The sequence below is a fragment of the Mirounga leonina genome, unplaced genomic scaffold, assembly GCF_011800145.1.
Source record: "Mirounga leonina isolate KUSES-001 unplaced genomic scaffold, KU_Mleo_1.0 Mir_99332, whole genome shotgun sequence".
NCBI classification, from domain to species: Eukaryota; Metazoa; Chordata; class Mammalia; order Carnivora; family Phocidae; genus Mirounga; species Mirounga leonina.
This window is the reverse complement of record NW_023270994.1, coordinates 1-7,441: the sequence shown is the minus strand read 5'-3', so window position 1 is coordinate 7,441 and position 7,441 is coordinate 1. Positions and strand designations below refer to the sequence as shown.

At 40.4% G+C, this 7,441-nt stretch overlaps 1 pseudogene; it reads right to left on the bottom strand.

The window, feature by feature from the left end:
* Positions 1-4,544: 4,544 nt before the first annotated feature.
* On the bottom strand, positions 4,545-5,483 carry LOC118006853 (annotated as a pseudogene).
* Positions 5,484-7,441: the final 1,958 nt, after the last annotated feature.

The window sequence follows — 7,441 nt, the reverse complement described above, 5'->3', positions numbered from 1 at the left end:
CTCCCTCAGGATGTGGACTCAGCTTTCCTGTGCTGAGCCCTGTTGTGAACCCAAAGGTGTGGGAACCAGCTGGCTGAGAATCCATGGTGACCTGATTTCCAGTGTCCCACTGCCATGTGCCAAATGAGATGTGTTCCTGAGCAGCTGGGCCATCCACATAGTGGAAAAAGGGTCCAGGAGTTGCCGGATGAAGGTTTGAGGACCTCAGGACCACACAGGGGTGCAAAGGTAGGTGCAAACATGAAGGTGGACTGCAGAGTGTTGGTGAACGGCCCAGGGCAGGAGGAGTGGGCAGGGGGCTTGCCATGGGCAGGGCAGAAAAAAGGTCAGAGAATGCTAGGAATATCAGGAAGAGCTGTAACTGAAGCGCCATCTCTCTCCTCTGTGCAGCCGTGGCTGTTGCCGAGCTTTGAAAACAGCTCTGGGGCATGAGAATGCCTTCTTGTGATGTCACCACCATGGCCTGGCCAATCACCAGGGCGCTGTCACGTTGGCTTCCTTCGGGTGGCCAATCACCATGCAGTTTGGCTGGCCAATGACGGATGGCTATCTCAGTGACCTTCCTGACATCATTGCCTAGAAACGTTTTAAAGGAAAATAGATAAGCTTTCTTTCAAGATGAAGAATTTGTATTTGGGATGAATCCATAGTGAAGGTCATGGTGAGGCTGAGAGACTCAACCAGTAGAAAGCTCAATGTGTCACACAGAGTCACCTTTCCCTAAAACGCTGACACCGATGTTAGTGAAGACATGGGACATTAGACCCTATGACACATCACTGTTGTGGAGTAAGGGGGACAACATGGCACTAGGGAAATGCTACTGTCAAGTCACCCATCAAAGCTGAAATAGAAGATTAGAGAATGGTAGGCGTTATGTTTTGTACATCTTCTCACAATACACCTAAACCTCGAAAGGATGAAGGTGTATCACAATTCATTACCTGCTTGTCAAAACAGCATTCAGCTCTCCTAGAAGGGCGATAACAAAATCCAGCCTATCACCAGGTTCACAGTCCTCGTATCCTGCATCCAATCAGAAAGTTATGGGGGGAACTCCTCCCTCAAATCCAACTACATACTTATCAATTCATTCAGAACACCCAAGAAATGAATCAGCGATCTGGTAAATGGTTTTCCACCCCCTCACTTTCAATCTGGGGGTGTCTTTGGTTCTAAAATGAGTCTCTTGCAGACAGCCTATCAATGGATCTTGTTTTTTAATCCAGTCTGTTAGCCTGTGTCTTTTGATTGGGGCATTTAGCCCATTTACATTCAGGGTAACTATTGAAAGATAGGAATTTAGTGCCATTGTATTGCCTGTAAGGTGACTGTTACCGTATATTGTCTGTGCTCCTTTCTGGTCTATGTTGCTTTTAGGGTCTCTCTTTGCTTAGAGGACCCCTTTCAAGATTTCCTGTAGGGCTGGTTTTGTGTTTGCAAATTCCTTTAGTTTTTGTTTATCCTGGAAGCTTTTTATCTCTCCTTCAATTTTCAATGACAGCCTAGCTGGATAGAGTATTCTTGGCTGCATATTTTTCTCATTTTGTGCTCTGAATATATCCTGCCAGTCCTTTCTGGCCTGCCAGGTCTCTGTGGATAGGTCTGTTGCCAATCTAATGTTTCTACCCTTGTAGGTTACATATCTCTTCTCCCTAGCTGCTTTCAGGATTTTCTCTTTGTCTATGAGACTCGTAAGTTTTACTATTAGATGCCGGGGAGTTGACCTATTTTTATTGATTTTGAGAGGGGTTCTCTGTGCTTGCTGGATTTTCATGCCTGTTTCTTTCCCCAAATTAGGGATGTTCTCTGCTATAATTTGCTCCATTATACCTTCTGCCCCTCTCTCTCTTTCTTCTTCTTCTGGGATCCCAGTTATTGTAATGTTGTTTCGTCTTATGGTATCGCTTATCTCTCGAATTCTGGCCTTGTGATCCAGTAGTTGTTTATCTCTCTTTTTCTCAGCTTCTTTATTTTCCATCATTTCATCTTCTATATTACTGATTCTCTCTTCTGCCTCATTTATTCTAGCAGTTAGTGCCCCCATTTTTGATTGCACTTCATTAATAGCCTTTTTTGATTTCTACTTGGTTGGATTTTAGCTCTTTTACTTCTCCAGAAAGGGGTTCTCTAATAACTTCTGTATTTTTTTCAAGCCCATCTAGTATCTTTAAAGTCATGATTCTAACTCTAGATCTGACATCGTACTAATGTCCGTATTGAGTAGGTCCCTGGCAGTCGGTACTACCTCTTGTTCTTTTTGTTGAGGTGATTTTTTCCATCTTGTCATTTTGTGCAGAGGAGAATAGATTAATGAGAGAACAAAATGCTAGCAGAGTAACCACGTCCCCAGAAAATATACTCTAAACTAATCAGAAAAGACCTGAAGCAGTGGGATAAGAAAGGGAAAGAGAGAAAAAAGAAAAAGAAAAAAAAAGAAAAAGATAAAAATAAAAACAAAAACAAACTAAACAAAACAACAACAATAAAAGAAAAACCAGAATGTGATCAAATATGATCTATATGGTATACAGATCAGTGCCACACACTAGATTTGGGGTGTATTTTGGTCTTTTAGAAGAAAGTGCCTCCCAAAATTTTAAAGAAAGAAAAACTTATATATGTACAAAAATAAGGGTTGATATGATGAAGGGATGGAATATGACTGTAAAAATGGAAATTATAAAAAATTTTATAAAAGGAATTGATAAGAAGTTGTTTGAAAAAAGAAAGAAGAGGATTTAAAAAAAGAAAAAAGAAAAAGAAAAAAAAGGGAGAGGATGTGATCAGACAGGGGAATAGAAAACACCATATACTAGAGATTTAGGGTATATTTTAATCTGTTAGAAGAAACTATCTCAAAATTTTAAAGAGCGAACAACTTATATATATAAGCCAAAAATATGGGTAACTACTATGAAGGGATAGAATATGACTCTAAAAATGAAAAATTTTTTTTTTTTAAGGGATTGATAAAGATGTTGGTTGAAAAAGGGAAAAAGATAAATTTCAAAAAAAAAATTAAACAATAATTAAGTGTGAAAGACTAAAGAATCATGGTAAAAAAGCCATGAATTCTATGTGCAGTATTCCCCTAGCGCTGGAGTTCTGCCGTTCTCATTGATCGGTAAACTTGGTCTTGGCTGGCTGTTCTCGCTGATCTTCTGGGGAGGGGCCTGTTGCTGTGGTTTCCAAATGTGTCTGCCGGAGGCAGAATTGCCCCACCCTTGCCCCCTCCCGGCTAAGTAATCTGCCCGGGTTTGCTCTCCGGGGCTTTTGTTCCCTGCGAGGTTTCCGTACAGCTTTGGAGGCGGAGAGTGAAAATGGCGGCCTCCCAATCTCTGCCCCAGAGGACCCGAGAACTCAGGGCCCCGCTCCTTAGTGAGCCCTCAGAGAAAAGCCATCAGTCACTCCCGTCTCCCCGGTCTCCGGCCGAACTCCGTGCTCGCCCGGCCTGTGACCGCGCTCCTCTATCTCTGGCACCCGACCCCGGGTGGAGTCTCCAAACCAAGCAGATCCCTGCGGTGCACTCCCGCGTGGCTCCTCCCAGGGGAGGAAGGTGAGTCTCCCCGGATCTGCCGCTTGTTGGGTCCCTGCTGGAGGAGCAGTGGCCCGACTGTGCCACGGATCACGGTTTATGGCCACCCCGAGCTGAGAGCCCGCGCCTGGGCTCTGCCTCTGCATCCGGCTTCCCCGCTCCGATCCCTGGGAGCTCTGCCACTCTCAGGCACCCCCGGTCTTTCTGTGACCCCGAGGGTCCTGTGACCACACTGTCCCGGAAGGTTCCACCCACCGCTTAGCCACCAGAGTGACGTCCCTCGGTGGAGCAGACTTTTAAAAGTTCCGGTTTTGTGCCCCGGGGCTCTATCACTTGCCAGAAGCGGCCGACGGAGGCCCCTCCCCCACCATCTATCCTCCCGAATATCGCCTCAGATTCACTTCTCCGCACGTCCTACCTTCCAGAAAGTGGTCGCTTTTCTGATGAGAGAGTTGTTGCTCTTCTTTTCTTCGATCTCCTGTTGAGTTTGTAGGTGTTCAGAATCGTTTGATCCCTATCCAGCTGAATTCCTGAGAGGAGACGAAATCCAGGTCTCCTACTCCTCCACCATCTTGCTCCGCCCCTTCCTCCAGGACTTACTTATTTTTAACTTATGTATCATATAACTAGAATTTTTACCTCTTGAACACCTGCACCCTTTTTGCCTATAATTTTTTTATGAATTTTTGATAACTGCTTGTAACCTTGGAATTATAATTTTACTGTTTCATGAAATACAAAAGTTATATGGATAGATCCCATATAACGTGATTATATTATAAAAGTCAATTTTTATAAGTTCTTAGAATTTTTCATGGGAGGGAACAGTACATTTCTGGATGTATGTATTTATAAAACAAATACCTGTAAAACTTTTTTATTTTCATTGGAGGTTTGGAAATATCCACTTTCCACTCTTGATGGATAGAAACTTTGTTTTTCTTTCTAAAGATATGACTAATGGATAATCTCTAAGCATTGAATATTGATATAGAAAACACATGCTTCAAGCATTTTTATTACTATCTTTAATGGAGAAAGTTACTTTGAGCATAATTTTCATTGCCTTCAGAACATCTCTTTATTCCTAAAACTGTAGATGACAGGGTTCAGTGTGGGTGTGAGGATGGTATAGAATATTGCCAAATAATTGTCCTGGCCCGGAGTGTGGTATGATTTGGGTCTCATGTATGTGAAAATAAATGGCCCATAGTACATTGTGACCACAATCATGTGGAAGGAACAGGTAGAAAATGAATTTTCCGTGCTTCTGATGATTTCATTTGAAGAACAGTAAGGAGAATTTGGACATAAGAAGCAAGGATTAGGGAGGAAGGGACAAGGAGAAAAATTAAGCCACTTACATAAACTCCTCATTCATAGAGTGTTGTGTCCACACAGGACAACTTCAACATGGCAGGGACTTCACAGAAAAAGTGATCAATGGCTCTTGGGCCACAGAAGGGAAACTGGAGTGCATAAGCTGTGTGGACTATGAAGTTGACGGTCCCAACAATCCAGGACCCTCTAGCCATGAGAATGCGGACATCGTCATTCCTAAGAATGGGATAGTGCAGTGCGTGACAGATGGCTACATAGTGATCATAAGACATTGCCGCCAGGAGAAGGCACTCACCACCCAGGAGGGTGAGGGATAGAAATATCTGGAAGCCACAACCTGCGAATGAAATAGTTCTGCTGCCTGACAGAAAGCCAGTGACCATTTTGGGAACAATGTTGGAAATATGCAAGATGTCCATGAGAGACAGATGGCTGAGCAGGAAATACATTGGAGTATGGAGTCTTGAGTCCCTGAGGATAAGGAGGATCATGATTGTGTTTTCTGTTATAGTCATAATAAAAATGATGAATATAAAGGAGATGAAAACTAGACTTGATTGAGAGGAAGAAAAGAGTCCTAAATGAATGAAATCACTGGGCGCCTGGGTGGCTCAGTCGTTAAGCGTCCGCCTTCGGCTCAGGTCATGATCCCAGGGTTCTGGGATCGAGCCCCGCATCGGGCTCCCTGCTCAGTGGGGAGCCTGCTTCTCCCTCTCCCACTACCCCTGCTTGTGTTCCCTCTCTCGCTGTCTCTCTCTGTGTCAAATAAATAAATAAAATCTTTAAAAAATAATAAAAAAATAAAGAAAGAAAGAAAGAATGAAGTCACTGGTGAAACTGTGATTCTCATGCCCCATCATGAACTCCACTCTTTTCCTAAAATAGAAAAAAATAGAGCTAAAATGCAGTGGCATAAATCTCAAACTCATTTACATTTAGAAGCATAATAAAATGAGAGTGATGCATATTTTACAGTTCAAGTCAACAGACTCTCAACCAGCTTCGGAAGTGGGCTTGGTTTACAACATGGCCATTTATTTGTTTGAATCAACTGATGATATTGGTCTATTGAGAAAGCTGTTAGCTCCATGTAGTCTTAATTCCGTATTCTTAGATGCAGTTCAATCTTTTGTCAAAGGTCACTTTTTAAATGAAACCTACCCTGAACAGTGTACTTAAAATCTCAGTAACCCCCGACTTGCCTATTTCTCCTTACTGTGCTGTCCTTTGATGTATTTTGCAAATCACTTTTCATCTTTTACATATTCAATAAACTTATGAACTACATTTATTTTTTATGGTCATTCTAACTCATCAGAACTTAAACTTCCCAATGTGAAATCGTTGTTTTGCCCTCTGTATAAACTGAATGGCTACACAATGCCTGGTATATAGTAGTTGCTCAATAATATCCTTTAAATACCTGAATAAATGAATAGCATTTGGCACTCAGTTTTCTGTCTCATTTTTTATTTGGATAAAGCTTAAAGGAAATGAAATGTAATGTATTATTTATACATCTTTCTAAAATAATAAGGAATGATATACTATAAAAACTAGCTTAATCTGTATTTATAATTTAATCTGTAATTTGTAAATATCACCATTTAAAAGTAAAAAATGAAAATTTTATTCAGTTAAAATAAGAATATATTTTAATTGGGCCAGTTTTATTAACGCCTCAAAATTGAATTATATTTCATTAATTCTTTATATAGAGAATCATATTGTTTCCTAAATAATGAAATTGTTTAGATGTGTTCCCTTTACTATATGTGCACAAATTCACTATGTATGATCTATCCCTCAATAAATAGATATACATGCATACATACTTATACACACAGAGAGAATTTAAGAAAACACTGCTGCAAATCATGAAAAATAAATAACATATAAAACAAGTTATTTTCCTTCTTTACGAACTATTCATAAGTTTGGGGTTCCTGTCTGGCTTAGTCAGTAGAGCATGTGACTCTTGATCTCAGGGTTGTAAGTTCAAGCACCATGAATCTTAAAAACAACAACAAAAACACTCTTTTAAGTTTGAATGAAATGTGTTTTGGTTTTCCCTTTGGGAAGCAAATGTACAGATATGTCCCTGATAAAATATAAATAATGTGTATTTTTCTGTTTTATTGTAGTGATTATTGAGATTCTTCATTATGAAATCAACCTCTACACTCTATTTTGATGGCCTGGAATGTGACCACTGTTTTGCTATAACGTTAGGTATATGAAAAGATTAACCTTTGAATGACGTTGCAGATATATACATGTTTAAGTAGGTCTTGCTGTTTTGACTGGTATGACCAACAGCTCAGTAAAATTTGGTAAGAACATGGATTGAGATTTAAGGGCATCGATGCCTTCCATGAACTGGTGGATCATAAGTTAGTCTTTAAAATCTATGAATAAAAAAATCAATGAATATTATTGACAACTCAAATTCAATATATCATTATCCAAAGTTGTTGACTTTTTCTCACTGCCAAAAATAATTTTGTCATTCTGGTTTTCCATTTTCCATTAATGATTTCAATTGTTATGCTCATTCTCATC